This window comes from Dreissena polymorpha, chromosome 5 (genome assembly GCF_020536995.1).
Source record: "Dreissena polymorpha isolate Duluth1 chromosome 5, UMN_Dpol_1.0, whole genome shotgun sequence".
Lineage (NCBI taxonomy): Eukaryota > Metazoa > Mollusca > Bivalvia > Myida > Dreissenidae > Dreissena > Dreissena polymorpha.
This window is the reverse complement of record NC_068359.1, coordinates 47,881,334-47,898,320: the sequence shown is the minus strand read 5'-3', so window position 1 is coordinate 47,898,320 and position 16,987 is coordinate 47,881,334. Positions and strand designations below refer to the sequence as shown.

The 16,987-nt window shown below is 31.6% G+C and overlaps 1 pseudogene; it reads right to left on the bottom strand.

Annotated features, from left to right (window-relative positions):
* Window positions 1-1,663: 1,663 nt before the first annotated feature.
* On the bottom strand, window positions 1,664-16,717 carry LOC127831207 (monoglyceride lipase-like; annotated as a pseudogene).
* Window positions 16,718-16,987: the final 270 nt, after the last annotated feature.

Here is a 16,987-nt window from a genome sequence, read left to right as displayed (position 1 = left end):
TCGCATATTCCGTAAGGCCCATTTTCGCATGACGCGGGTCATATATGGGTGCAGTTATATGAAATTTGTATGGTATAGACAGTCACAAAAAACATCATTAAAAAAGATTCTTCTGATATAATAATTGTTCCTTGAAAGAGATTTTCCTCCCGTTAGAGTAAATATGTATTTTGATACACATGTATAATGACATGAAATTCACTGATCATAGGCAGAGGAGACTGTTATTAGTGCTAAATTTAGATACATGAAAAATGTAAGTCAGCAAGTTTTTGGCATCCACTTGACAAAGATATTGGAATCTTAACATTGTCATCACGCTTGATGAATGTCTGCAGACAAAATTCAAGGGCCATTATTTCACAGCTGCGGGCACCAATTGGTTGATAATAGAAATGTGCTATAAACTTTTATGTTGGTCTAAGAGCATATAAGGCATATATAGGAAAATGGTAGATATATCAAGGAACGTATCTCCGCAATTCCTGGGGTGATTTTGCAGTCAGCTTTTCTCAAACTTGGCCTAAATATTTAACCCACATACATTTTTATAACGAGAGACATGAGTTAACCAATATACCACACAATCTTTGATTAGGTGGGGTGGGGGCATAAAAATATCTTCAAATCGTCAGTGTTCACATAAATTCATTATTATACAAAACAAATGTAAAACATTGTAAAAATCTCATAAAACAATATTATACAATTAAAAATATACAAAATGTATATATACAATAAACAAAGCTAGATAAAACAAAATAAGAGATTATCAATATAAATGTATACATGTATATGCTAGTACTTTGTAAACCATCAGAGCATACTAATAACATACGGGCTCTTAAAGCCATTAAAATTAAAATTACAGCGTTTTGTAATCACCCAAAACAATTGGAAATAAAAACATAAGTAATTTATAGCACGAACTACGATTGGGTTTTGATATGGCAATTCAATGGGCATCTTTAAACCCTGTCTACTATCCACTGTGAAATTGTCTTTTGCGTTTCCTTTTTCACTTCTGAGGTATCACTGTGCACTTGATGGAAAGCTCCATCAAATATCTACAATACAAGTTATACGGCTTAAAAGGACTGAGATAAAAAAAAAGGTTCGTCACCTAAATATGATGCCCAATCACTAATACTTTCCCTGAGTGGAAAAGCCATAAACAGTCAACGGGGAATTCATATTTCTTGCATCTTTACCACACTTGGGTAATATTGTCTAAATACCATTCGTTGTGTGCTACAGGTTTGTAAAATAAATCGCTTGCTCATTTCTCTGGAATTTTACATCAGACCAGTTTTTTTTCAGTAGGACCTAGAATAGGAAGTTCCATCAAAAATTAGCCTATAGAGGGGGGATTTAAGTCTTAATTTCTTTAACTGTATGCTGTTAAGAATGCAGCAAGCGATTTGAAATTTATTAATTTTCAATATGAAAAAATATACGTGTTCTAGCAAACAATTAATTAACAGAAATGTTTTAGGATACTTATAATGTGTGGATTATTTGGCAGAGGTTTTAACCGTTATTAAAAATAGAATAATATTTTCTAAGCATTTAACTTCTATGCAGATGCAAAACTTGAAAATAATATGGGTTCAATATTATCACCGTTGAAAATTTATCAAAACTTAAAACTATAAGTAGATGTTTACTCCAAATTTTCTATTGAAATCCCTGTCAAGTTACATACTTTGTTTTGCTTGTCTTTGCTGGCTGCCTTATCATACAGGAGTTGTGAGCCCTCCAGTTCACATAATGTGTCCTCTGAACCGTGAATAACTATGAATGGCCATGTCATGTCTTGGAAACTTGGGGTGATCTTCGCCAGCGCATTGAGATATACCAAAGCCCACCTAGCAATTAATGTCCGTCAGTAATATATACCAGTTTTGTAAGAAAGTGAAATATTTAGTGTCACCAAACTTTAATTGCGAATACATATTAATCAGGATCTTAAAATTGTTTAAGTTCGTGAAACGTATCGGTTTTAGGAAATTCGTCTCAGTGTTCTTTATATGTTCTTACAACAGCACAATTCAACTTTTCAAAGTTTGTTTTTCATTATTTCCAGCCAGCTAGTCTAGAAGTATACCTCTAGATTGCAAGAAATCGTTGAAAATCATTCAATACCGTTAAAAACTCCATAATACTGAAAACATAACAAAACACGTTCAAAAGAGGTTCCAACTCACCCACATTTGACAGCCTCGCAAAACACCAACGGGTTTTCCTTATAACGTTTGACCTGGATGACTGTATGTAATAACAAAACAGGAACATTACCAGTTGCCACTGACCGAAAGAATATGTCATGCAAATGTGGTTACAATGGCGCAGTGACAGCATAGATTTTTTATGTTAAAATGATACAACGCGTAGTTATTATGTTTTGTTATAATACACGCACTGTTTCCTCTTTTTTTATTATTGACGCACATTTTTTCTTCAAATTAATTAATTAGCATAGTGCAGTAGCACCTTCTATCACTAAATGATAACAGGCCATTTTGTCTGAGCATATATGATGTTAACATTATAAAACGAAGTGTAATGTTTCGGTATAACATAAGGACTATCGCATTTTAGGGTGCTGTCAATCAATTTTATCAACATTAAAATACTGTTGCCAGATACTTCATTTAGTCAACGGTAGTCCAAATGTCTGCAAAAGGAAAGTATTTTTACTTAAATTGTGTATTATGCAAATGTTCCATCCCTGACAATCAACTCGATACCCGATAGTTTAATACTTGAACACTAAATTACGTGTGAACTACTCGATTCACGCGTAAAGTTTAAATTTTAGCATTCATGTTTTAATGTTCTGCGTTTAAAGGTACATTTGATTAAATTCGTGTTTATAACCACGTTTGGTTAGTAATTCTGGGCCACGAGAGAGGTTCAACTAGCCCACAAACCGGTCCATATTTCATCGTAAGGAAAGCTAAGAATAAAACAACAACAATATACATACAAAGGCCTCATCCCGGGATATTTTCAGAGGATCAATTTTTGCAACAACCAACTGTGGGAAAATCCGCGCAGCCATTTTCAGAGCAAAAACCTGAAATAATACAATATCAGAGTGTTGTACTTTTTCATTTTATTATCCACTCCATACACGTACTCACACTACAGTATTACTGATATATCATCTGTGATGCTCCAATACAAGCACTTAAACAACGTCAGCACTCACACATTCTACAATGACATTTTACTCCGAACACTCGACCATGTAACAAATAATCAAAATATTTGGATACACTTGATTTTTTTCTGATTGTTTAAACATTTGTTGTATTTGTCAACTGATGAATTAGCATTCTTGATTTGTGTACAAGAAATTACAAAACCGCTTTATAATTTTAATATAACAGATAATTCTTCATTATGGACTCAGAGAAAAGTATAAAGAAAAAGTATGACACTATGATCGCACTTTGAAATATGTTGCTGAATCTTTGTCTGGTGTTATCGCAGGGCCAATCAGTACGACCCCTTTGAAGAAGTTCGGCTTGGACATGGCTGCTAATATCGACACTGCTCCACCCTGAAAACAAAGTATACTTTCAACATTAAGCAAGCGTTAGATTAAATAAACATTCTTTTCAAATAATTGCACTGTAGATATTTGAAATGAAACATTTCCAAAACTACATGTAACTATGTGCACTGTTTATATACCATGGGTAATTCCATTGTCTAATTTTATTTTAACTGTATACACGGAGACGGTGCCAAGATGAGATAAGACTCGATTGTCTGCTTCAAAACAAACCTAATTAACGAATCAGGTCCGCGTATTTGTATAATATTTGCATTAAAAGGGTTGCATTATTTTTCTTATTTATTGTATATCTGAACAATAACATGGAGTTGTACAAGTTAAATTGCTGACTAATATAGTTACAAAGTTTCGTCACAATATAACTGCAAAGTTTCATCCCATTATATATGGAAAGTTTCAATCCTCTAAAACCAATAATGTTTTAGTTATACGCAACATAGAAAGGGGAAAAACAGAAGGGCGGAAGCGCGTACTAACAAGAGCTTGTCGTTATGCCCGCCTCGTCATTTAATATAGGCACAAACAATGAGTACCCCAAAATGTAATGTTATTTTATATATTTTTATTTTTAGTACATGTAACTCACATCCATCAAGTTATACAATAACAATTGAATATACACATAAACATACTCAAATGTTTCAAATATATTATATGTTTTATTTATTAATTCAATTACTGTGCTTTTAAAAAATGTAACCATTATACTGATAATAATGCAGTATAAATAACGGTCATGTTACTGTAAATTGTAAGGATAAACCTTCGAATGAAGGCACAATCCAAATATGAAAGGAGGTATTAAATCCATGCAATACAACGTAGTTTTATAGAACACTGATGCCCTTTTGATAATCCAATAATGTTGCATAGCAATGTTTCAAGGAACATTAACATAATATTTCATAATGGTTAGTAGTAATGAAATAATTACAACTTGGTACAATACTGACAGCAGCTGAAAAACAAGAGGTTATTAATCATTTCATGCACACACATATTTATAAAACAAACGTATATGAAAATTGTATGAAACTTAAAATCTCAAAGAGAGCTATTGGATGTGAGACTTACAGCGGAGATATGAAAATATCTGCTTCAGTGGACATGACTGCGAGCAAACATTAATCAATGTTCCTGTCCACAAGTGCACCCTCGTCAATAAAAAGAGCTGGGAAGCCAAAATTAATGATATTGATCTTAACAGGCAGTAAGCCTGGGAATACCATCTTGAAGTCTTGAAAATGGTCAGCCACTCAACAGCAGACAGTACACAATTAAATTACAGAAAATATATCCCTTTTGGCAGGGTATTTCACATTAATTTCTCTTTAGAGTTGAATAACTGTGTTGTTTTCAACAAATTACCTGCTATAATATGTCTCCCTCAATCATCATCACATTACATATTATCGAACGACAAATAAAAGTGTTGTTTTTTTGTCAAATATGGAGCCGAAATTAATACCAATTCCAGATCACAAAAAGTGCAAATGAATGCCTAAAATACCTTATTGTAGGTTTACAAAAGAAAAGCATTAGTACATTAATGCATTTCAACTTTATTTCACCTCCCCATCTAGATGTATCAGTCAAACCTTATTATATCTAATATTGAAAACAAGTTAATTCTCAATTAACAAGTATTTGTAAGCAAAACACAACAATTTCCCAATTTTAGTCAAAACAACAGGAATAACTACAATCAAAAATGCCCGGCTCAATTCCCAAAATGTTGCAAAAACATCCTATAATAAAGTACCATGGATATAAACTCACGTTTAATGGTTGGTTGCCCAGACGGAAAACCTTCATTAAGATATCCCAGAAACAACTACATGACCCACGTTCGATGTATTATACATGGATTTCTTTCACGAGTGTTTCTAAATGCTGATGATTTTATAAGACACACACTGTAACAAGAGAATCCCGTGAGAAATACAACATTCACATTTCACTTACTCCATGACATATAAACCCTGCATTTTTATATACCATGGATTAATTTTTCAGCACAAAATATTGAATTTTTGTTGCAAATTAAATTTTCTTTATTGTGTTTATTCTTTCTGATGTACTAGTCACTAAATAAATCTCTTCAATAATATATGTATAGATCATGCACTATCATAAAAGTTATAGATACAGCAAATGTGACGCACACAGTTAAATACGGCAATTTGTAGCAGTGGAGTTGAGATTCACTGATAAATTACAGGAAACTATTTCACGCTTTGTATAAAAGCTAGTTGACCAGCCAGGTCGTTTGATATTGACTTGCTCATGTTTAAATCTGCTCTCCATGGGCATATGGGTATTACTAAGTCTTATCACTTAATACATTGTATTGTTTTTTTCTGAATTGATATTCTATGAATGTATTAACAAACGTTTTATACAGACATAACCATTTATTTATAATGGCCAGTCAATAAGAAAGTGATTTGTTTCATGGGACAAAACATTTAATAATAATGTATCTAAATACATCAAACAAACTTGTGTTATACGAAATACGATCCTTATTAATACAGTGTAATCAATTTAATTTCTGCATCTGAAGAACTTGCACGTTCTTGTTGTCAATTGTGTTTATTTGTATTTTTATCCTTAAATGACTATTGTTTGTTATATATTGCTATGTTGTTATACCAATTTAAGAACAAAATGCGTATATTTGAGTATGAAGACCATGTACTGTTTTATAGGTCTAAAAATTTTAACGTTTATGTAACCCTGTTGAAGAATTATTATGAAATGGAAAAAAGATATTTGTCAAGCGCCAGAAAACTAATTTTAATCCTGTAACGGTTACCATTGAATGGCTAAGAAGGAAGAAAGGTTTCTGTGGAAACTTCTTTTTCACGAGTTCTATGTGGTAGAAGAAATCATGTACATACTCCATGAAATCACCGACATGTCCCCTCGTTCCCTCACTCTGTCCATGGCCAACTGGAATGGGACAATATTCACCATATTTTATTTAAGCGGTAAATTGATGGCTAATGTGGCATTAAATGTTTAAACTTAAAGATAACAATTGCACCTGTACTTGTTAAAAGATTCCATAACCCATAATTCTCTTTTTTATGAACCCTCTGTACAATATTTAACATACAATGATTAAAAGTGGACCAGGTACACTTTTCTCGGGTATTGCAAATCAAGATTACTAATAAAATCATTGATAACTGAAAGTATTATATATTAAAAATAAAACATCCGTATTTAAGTATAATGTCGAACAATATCTTTTTTTTTATTTTATTTTTATTTTTTTATATTTAATATAACTAAAAAAAGCAAACATTATACATGTACATACATTGCAAACATTTTTTCCTTCGAGAAGCTAACAATACAGTTATGGGTGCATATGCACGTACAATAGAATGTTGTTTTTTTTTAAATATTTTTTCTTCAAAATATACCCACTCCGCATGGAAAAATAGTGATAATTGTGGTTTAACCATAGGTTATTATTTATGTCTTTTTACAATATGAAGAGTAAACAAAAGAAAGTAAAAAGTAAGAAAGAAATATAAAAAAGGAGAAGCTGGAAGCTCAAAACTGACCGTCAAGTAATCTCTGATAAATTGTATTAAATTGTTCAAGATTATCGTTTTTTAGGGCTATTTCTTGTTCTATATCGAAGCGTACTTTTAGGAATGTAAGGAAATTGTTGAAATCATATGGTTGGTGCATTGTTTTCAATTTAAATATATAATATTTCATTAAATAAATGATAAAATTAATTGTTTGCATGTTTTTATTATATTCCGTCTGTCCAAAACAAATTAATTCGTAGTTAAAATATAATAAAATGCCTTTATCATACATGTAGTCCGCTAATCTGTTCCATAAATGTTGTGCTACCCGGCATTTCCAAAACAAGTGTTCAATATCTTCATCGTATTCATTGCACCGATCACATAAGTTAGAGTTCGTTAGTTTGCACCGAAAGAGGTATGTATTTGTAGCTGTTAAAGGGATCTTTTCACGCTTTGGTAAATTGACAAAATTGAAAAAAGTTGTTTCAGATTCGCAAATTTTCGTTTTAGTTATGATATTTGTGAGGAAACAGTAATACTGAACATTTACCATGGTCTAATATAGCCATTATATGCATCTTTTGACGATTTTAAAACCTAAAAATTATAAAGCGTTGCAACGCGAAACGATTGAATAATTTGGAGAGTTCTGTTTTTGTCGTTAAATTTTGTGAAACTACGAAGATTGCTTATATAAGGTATAAAATGCTTAAAGTATATGTACTCGGCGGAATAGCTCAGTAGGCTAAAGCTTTTTACTTCAGGACTCTGGCAGGACTCCAGAGGTCACTGGTTCGAAACCTGGTCCGGGCAATGTTCTTTTCCTTTTTTTAATTTTATTCTTGATTTTTTACTGGAGCTTTTACGATCCAATGTTTACATTTATCGATATAAAGCACTTAATGAATAAGTTAAAAAATGCCAAAATCTGTGAAAAGGCCCCTTTAAACGCATAATATATTTATATTGGAAGCATCTTAAACTTGTGTCCGTACAAGTTTTGAACACTCGCGTGTATATCTTTGCCCAATTTAACTCTTTATTTTGAAAAATATTTTGCCATCTATTTTCCGCATTCGAATTTGTATTTTTTATTTCCGATAGCTGAAGATTGTATAAAAATTTATTTGGTTGGTACGAAGTTTTGATTATATCTAGTAATGATTTTTTCCTTGATCCTGTTAGAAAACGCTCGTCTTCAAGTTCCAATATGTCTTTTGGTATGTTATTTATAAGACTATTGTATTAAAGAAAGTCATTGTCTGATGCATTAAAGATATATTTGAAGTCAGTAAAGCTATAAAATTTCTTCACGCGAAAGTCAATTAACTGATCGACAAATACGATTCCTTTGTCGTGCCAATCTTTCCAGTACAAAGTTTTATTTTCAATTTGTATTTTACTATTATTCCATATAATATGTTTGCTGAAGTTGTGTTTATAGCAATTTTTACATGTATTCCATCCTTGAATTATGTTTTTTAAAATTCGTTGTTTTTACATATACGTTTAATATCTTTAGTTTGTAAATTTGATTCAAATAGTAATTCTCCTCCGTATTTCTGTAGGATTGTATCATATATACACTACCACATACTATTATTTTCTGTAAGCAGTCGTTTAAACCATGATCCCTTTATAGAATTTAGGAACATTTCAATGTCTGTTAATTTAAGGCCTCCATTTGTATAATTCATTATTATTTTGCTGCGTTTTATTTTGTCGGGTTTACCATCCCATAAGAAGTTAAAAATTTCCTTAGTTATTTTTTGTATGGTGTGTTTAGGAGGGTTTGGTAATACAGTAAATGGATATACTAATTTTGGTAGGGCGAATGTTTTTATTACTGTAATTTTCCCTAGAAAGGTCAATTTTCTGTGGTGCCATTGTTTAAGACAATTACTGAATGCACATAATTTTGGTTCTAAGTTCGTGGACATATTTTTTATTTTACAATTATAAAAGGATAACCCAAGAGTGTTTGCAGATTCTGATGTCCAAATAAATTTGTGATCATTGCAAAAACGGATTGTAGTATTCTTGAAAAGCCCTACTCTTAAAACTGTTGATTTTGAATTGTTAAGGTTTAATCCAGATGTTTTCTCAAATTGTGTTATTACATTGACCAAATTTTCAAACGAATTTTGTTCACCGTTGTTGAAAAAGGTTGCGCCGTCTGCGAAGAGCGACTGTTTTATTTCTTTATTATTTACAACAATACCCCTAATGTTCTGGTCCTTTTCAATATAATTAGACAATATTTCGATACATATTACAAACAGGGACGATGAGAGAGGGCAACCTTGCCTAACGTCATTTTTTATCTTAAAACTTTCCGACATGTATCCAATGTTCATAATAATAATACTTACATCATGGTAAAACAGCTTTACCCAACGGATAAGATCATCGCCGAAATTAAAATGCTGTAAACACTTAAACATAAATTCATGATTTAAAGTATCATATGCCTTTTCAAAATCTGAAAAAAATAAAAGACCGGGTATTTGTTTGTTTTCAAGGTATTCGATTATTTCGAAAATAAGTCTGACATTCTCCCCAATATATCTCCCTTTTATGAAACCTGTTTGTGAAGGTGCTATTATTGAGGATATCGTTTTTTTTAATTCTATTAGCGATAGCTTTTTTGTAGTCTACATTAAGTAATGATATTGGTCGCCAATTTGTTAAAATAGTGGTATCCTTGTTAGGTTTAGGGATTAGTGATATAATGCTTTGTTTTTGAAAGTCAGATTTCCGTGTATAAATGAATAGTTTATTGATTCGATGAAAGTTTTTTTAATGTCATCCCAAAAGGTTTTATAAAATTCTACCGTTAGTCCATCTGAGCCCGGGCTCTTGTCATTTTTCATTTCTTTTAAGGCATTATAACATTCTTCTTCGGTTAGGATACCTTCACACATATTTTTATTGTTTTCACTAAGGCGGTTTATCGGTGTGTTAAAAAATCAATATTTGATGTTTTATCATACTGTTTTTGATAAATGGATTGATAGAATTTCACTTCTTCTGTTAATATTTCATTTTGATTTGTTATAAATTTATCATTTACTTTTATACATTTAATAGTTTTCTTCTCTGCGTGTCCTTTTTCTAGGTTTGCGAAAAAAACACTATTTTTTTCATTTCTTTCAACGTATATAGCTTTTGATCGCAGTAATATACCGTTGATTTTTTTGTCTCTTAAATTATCCAATAACATTTTTTAATTTGATAATTCTTTTGTGTCTATATTATCCTTACGTATCAAGTTTTGTTCAAGAGCTTCTATTTTTTGAATTAGTTCTTTTTCTTGTGGATTGTCTTCTTTTTTCTTTTGACTAGCAAATTTTATAGTTACATTTCTAATATTTCCTTTTACCAATTCCCATTTAGTGTTTGCGTTTGAGTGTTTATTGTTGTTTAACACTTCTTGCGATGTGTTTTTAATTAGTGATTTATATTCGGTATTCAACAGAAGGCTGTTGTTTATTTTAAAATATTCAGGTTTCCGTTTTTGTGATATGAAATTCATTTTTAATATAACACTTGAATGATCTGTTTTATATCCTGTTTGAATAATACAACTTTTTGTTATATTGCATAATGTATCTGTGATAAGAAAAAAGTCAAGTCTGCTGAAAATTGGCGGTTTACCGTTAGAGTGCCATGTAAATTGATATTTATTAAGATTATGCATTCTCCAAACATCGATAAAATTATTTTCGTCTATAATTTTATTTAAGTTATCTCGACATTGTTTATGTGTATCGGTTCGGCCGTTTTTCTTGTCTAAATTAGTGTCTAAAACAGTATTAAAGTCACCATCGATCAAAATATTTTCGTTGGTATCTTGTAAGAATATAGCCAGAGTTTTGAAAAGAAGGGTGTCGTCCTTGTAAGGCCCATAAATATTATTAATCGTTAGACTTTGTTCATTGATTTCAAGTGTTAAGGTTTGAAGACGACTCGGTATAACTTCTTTGTAATTTAATATTTTTACTGGCAGTGTATCGTTAATGAGGATTGCTACTCCTTCGCTGTTTGATTTCGTGCCACTAAAATAGGCTTGTCCCTTCCACTCCCGTCCCCATGATTCTACTATGCTTTTGGTCGAATGTGTTTCTTGCAATAGGTACAACGCAAATTTTGAAACATTCGAAAACTTGATTTTCTTTTGTTTATTACCTAAACCTTTAACATTCATTGATAATATTACTGTTTCCATTTTACTTTATAGTAGTTTGATTTGAACCAGTCAGAGAGCTTCCAGTCATTCGATTGTGTCAAAAGATTCATTTTTAGTGCTACCAAATTATTATTTGTTGACGTGTTTTATTATAAAAAGAATCGCTCCAAACAAGGGTGGTAGCGACCCATTACTATTCATTATTTCTATACATGTAAGTGTTTACTGTACAAACAGTTGTGGCGTTTTACTTAATAATACAAGAGTATTTTTCCAGATATTCACTTCAATCAATTTGTGTATAATCATGTGTAGTTAATGTGAATAAAAAAAAAACATTAATTGTAATGCCAATGTAGTTAGACTATTTGTTTTTTGAATATGTGTTCAGTGCTCGTTTTAATTGTTTTAATAGCGTGTTGTTTTTTTCTGTTAAAAGAAGGTATTACATCACGATATTGTAGCATCGTATGTACAAGTACAAGTACTTAATTGATGGTATAAGTTACATTTTGTATAATATACATCACAATAACAATTAATCATAAAAATGCAATACATGTAGATATAGTACCATGCAGAGTTTCTAAAGCAGAGTGTTCAACGCAGTTTTAGTATTTTTTTTATATCTAGTTTAGTACACATAAAAAAGTAACATATGTGTAACCATTATGGTGTCATTTTTTTAACTTGTGTATCTCAAGATTAAAAAAAAAAAAAATTAAATTAAATAAATCGTACAAACACGTCACTGTTTTTTTTATCTCAAGATTACATATACTTATTAACAAATAATTTACCATTAAAATGTCTACAAATGCTATTCATCATGTTTACAATTATTCTTACGCAAATGATCTATATATATCTTCCTTCTTAATTTCAAATTCAAGCACACAAAAAATGACTCTTTCAGGTGTTATACTATATTACCTTAGAACTAGTGTACTACACAATAAAGGTATTTTTTTGAGTAAAGTCGAAAAATCAAGATAAAAAATAGCATACTTGTATCAAAAAAACACAATTTCATCATATACAAATAGAAAAGGACTATATAGCATCTTCCCAATTATAGATATTTTTTTACTGGAGAAAAAAAAACAGGAATTCTATTTCTTAGCTAGAGAAACATGTATAATTGTACATAGTATTAAACTACTCTGTGGACTTCTATGGCCATGGTAACTCCAACCAGTATTTGAAGTTACTGAAGTGTAGTGTGTGTACGTGGTCGTGATAGTCTCTATATTTTATGCTGCCTTCATTGGTCCATGTCGATTGTATGAGGTCTGTCCTCTTCAGTCGTACACTTTGAAACACCTCTTGGTTAAGTCTTGTCAGGTCTTCGTTTATATACAGTTTCCCGCCTTTAAGGTTCTTTTTTTCGCGCATTATTTGGGTCTTATTCATCCGGGATTGCAGTTTTACAATAATTTGTCGGTGTTTATTTTGTTCAAACTTTCCTACTCTGTGTGCTATGTCAATGTCTTCCTTGACTAGTTTGATTGTCGGCATTTTTGCATTAGGTGTTTTCAAAACTATATTCACAGATTCTTCAGCTGTTTCTCTTTCTTTATCTACACAGCCAGATAGCCGTATGTTGTTACGTCTGCTGTATTGCTCGAGTTCGTTTAATTTTTCATCATGTATTAATTGTTGTTTTGTCATTTCCATTTTTAATTGCTGTTTCTCTTCTTTTTCGTTATTTAATTTTTCTTCTCGTCTTTTAACGTCATTTGCGAGCTTGACGTTTACTTGCTGTTTTACAAAAACGGTGCCCTCAAGTGTTTCGATGTTGTGTATCACTGATTTTAACAGTTCATCCTTCATCTCTTTAATTAGTTCTCTCATCATGTTTTTTAGCCCATTATCATTCTTGGTCAGCATATTACTGAGTTTTTTGTTGATTTCCGCCAATTCTTTTCTCATCCAATTACTTTCATCTTCTACCTCTGTATCACTCTGTTCACTGATATCTTTAACCTCATTAACCGGATTTATTTTTGATTTCTTTCTACGCTGCTTCGAATTCTTTTGTTTTGTTTCGCCTACTACTACACTCGTGTCAGCTTCACTCACGCTGCTTACACTCGCTGCTTTTCGTTTCTTATTCGCATCTTCGATTTCTGCGATTTCTGTTGAGTCGAGTTGAGTAACTGGTTGTTCGACGTTTGCCATATCTATTTTGCGCAGTATAGTCACCGAAATTGGCGATAGTCTGTGTACATTCACTTAATCTCCTTATGTAAACATATATCCTCGTGCTTTTACTGCTCACGTATACGACTTTACATGAATAGAAATGGCGTCGCCCACCCCTGCAACAGTTAACACTATGAACGACATATTAAAAGCCATATTTCTGATTATTGTCTTTGTATATAAGTAGATTTAAATATTCAAAAAGGTTACCAAGTGTTTATCTAATCGACGTATCCTTCCAAAATCACCGAATTATCACTATTCACGCATATAAATATATTTTAAAGACGAGCAAGTTTTTCCATGTTCGTGTCACAGGGGAGTTAACTCTACTTTCCTCAATAACAACAATATTTTTTACTCTCACCATGATCATGCGAAAACACGTACAATCCTTGATCTTCAATGCCTTTGCTAACTCATTATAGAACACGCAATGTTCACAATAGCCATGCACAATAAACACCAACGCCCTGTGAATAAAAAATGCACAACTCTGTAACTTCAAATATGACATGTTAACAATGACATATTACTAAAGGAAACAGTAATCTGTATAGGTTTACAAATTTGCAATTTTCCAAGTTGTTTCAGTCACGATGTCCCTAAATGTCTCACCTGAATGCAAATCGTAATCATAGCTGAGAGATCCGTTATATGTGTTTTTACAATGTACAATACGAAAACAAGTCATCCAAACCCGAATTTTACCCACATGCTCAATAATTGCGACAAATTCGTAGAAGTCCACTTAACGGCGTCACATTTCGCATATCAAACATCTCGAACTGTGAATTCAGATGTATTTGTTTTAACGTTTTAGTATTGTTAGAACTTCTGAAAAGTCGTAAAAGAAAGTTCCAAAGGAACAGACAAAGTACGAAGCTAGCGTGTGGACAACTAAAAGTGTATCATTAAAGTTTAGCCAATTTCTTCACTAAAACATTAACGATAGAAGGTTTCTGATAAACCCCAATTGAATTAAGGTGATGCAACTCTATTTTGTTTAAAAAGGTCCTCATTCAGCCACAAGAAAGTCGTAGTATGCATGTATGTTACTTTTGACCACATGGTCATAATTATGCATAATACCACGATAGAGGACCAATGATGTTACATTATTATTACGAAGACTGAACTAATATGTTTCCAAAACAGTTGTGGCATGCTTTTCAAAATACGCAATTTACCGAAAAACCATGTGTACCATACATGAATTTAACTGTATTGTATTCTGTCACCACATGTCAAATAATACCCATCATTCCAATTGGCTCAATGTGAGTATTATTGGGCACGAATGGTCTGTATAAACTGGTTGTAATACAGACAAGCAGATGCTAGCATACCGAAATTACTATAGTGTTTCGGTACACTCTAAATACTCGGACATTGATCTAGTTTATGTTGTCTACGAGTTGGTTACACTTTTCATATGTCATTATGGTCAACATTTCTATAACCATAAAGTTATTATTATTTCATGCCCATTTTATATATACCATACTTTTCATCAACATGTTGTATAAGCATTTATTTACACCGCTATTACATGTCTTATGTATGTTGTTCGACTATGTACTTATGTATTTGCAAATAAAATTGACTTGACTTGACTTGGTAATAAAGCTTGACAGATGAATTCAAAATTCAGTGGACCGATAAGTTTGCTTAATTTTGGTAAATAGGCATGTTCACTCGATGCAGTTTATGATTTCAATCCATAGCTTTAAGTTTATACGCAGGTGAAACTGGATACAGGTAATGTTTTCAAGCGAAAGTTTAATGTAGTAAAGCTGTTGAAAGGATTGTCGTAAGGAAAATAAGATCTGCTTATTGCATTCACAGTTGTTGTTTTGCATCATTCGAAGAACAGCTCTCTGCTCTAATAATGTGCCAATTATTATAATCGCAATGCTCTGAAAATAAATAGTCGGTTAATGCATGTTTAGTTATATCAAATAAGTTATGTATGTCAACATACCCCCGCTCAAAATATTAAGTATGACAAATTGGCTCTAGTTGTTTTGCACTACATATGAAAGTTTTTTTAAGACAACAATTACAAAGAAAACAACGTTATCAAAATAACCTTACTGACAGTATGTATTAGTGGATATTTAATAATTCAAGGTTCATACTGCATTTTTTAATGCTCATATTGGTGATCGGGTTTGAGATATTTGATTAACGTATGACAATAGTCGTTCATTGGAATTTTAAAATGAACCAATATTACCTTGGTTAATTGAATCATAGTGGTTTGTATCAGGAGTGTTGGTGTACAGCATGTGGATGACACAATAGCTGATTTAGGAAGAAGCATTTAAATCATTGGAATTTATTTGTATCTCATTGGACGATCTATTTGTATTATCTCCATTCCTTATAATAATATCCATAGTTAAATGTCTATCATAAATCTGTTAAGTCATTTAAAAATAGACAAGCATTAAAATATGTACATATAAGCCTCATAAGATATTTAAAAGCATTAGATACACACTTCAATTTTGTAATCAACATAAAAACAACAGCGGTGGGGAGATTCTGCACTTTTGTGCATATTTTCCGAGAAATATTTTCTCTAACAACTCCTTTAATTTAGGTACATCAAGTTTAAAAATAAGCTAAATAACGAAATGTACATTAAATAACTTCCATATTTGCAAAACTAAAAACGTAATACATTCGCAAATTATATGAACGTAGAATGAAATATTTAAATAATGAAGTTTAAATACAGGTAAACAAATAATACAGTATAATATAATAAATAGAAACCTGACTTCGATGTTGTTATATTTTCAGCCTCCAGAGGCTGGTGGCGGTATTGTGTTTTTATTATTATTTTAAGAAAGGACCAACTTATTGTTTTTAATGAGAATTCAATACTGCTCCAGCAGCTGGAGTTTCACTTCTTTATATTCATATCTTCTTTTGCGTGTGTGGTGTCTTCATTCCAATATATACAATGAAGGTTGTATCTCTTTTCAGTTTTAATTATTTTTTCTGACATTTCAACATTAAACTGTAAACTCTATGTAGATATTTGCCAAACTTGTTGAGTTTGTTTACATTCAAAAAAGCAATCGTAATACATCGACTTTCTTCGGAATCCTCCGTAAGATAGATCTCGTCTATCTCGTCAACATCTTGGTTGATACCCAACGCATGATTCATCTTGATGTAAGGCTGAAAACATGTATGTGTATTTATGCAGGACAAATATGAAACAATACACTTTATACTTGTAGTAATAATATACTTTATACTTGTAGTATCGTATCATGTTATGAGTATAAAATGGTCTAATTGAAAGTAATTTTGTTATACTATTACAAGGATTATTGTTAGAGTGGCATCCCCTGATATGCACATGTTTAGAGGGCGCTTATTAAATTGTGGAACCTTCAATGTTGTCTTGTTGTGATTTTTGTAGACATTTTAATC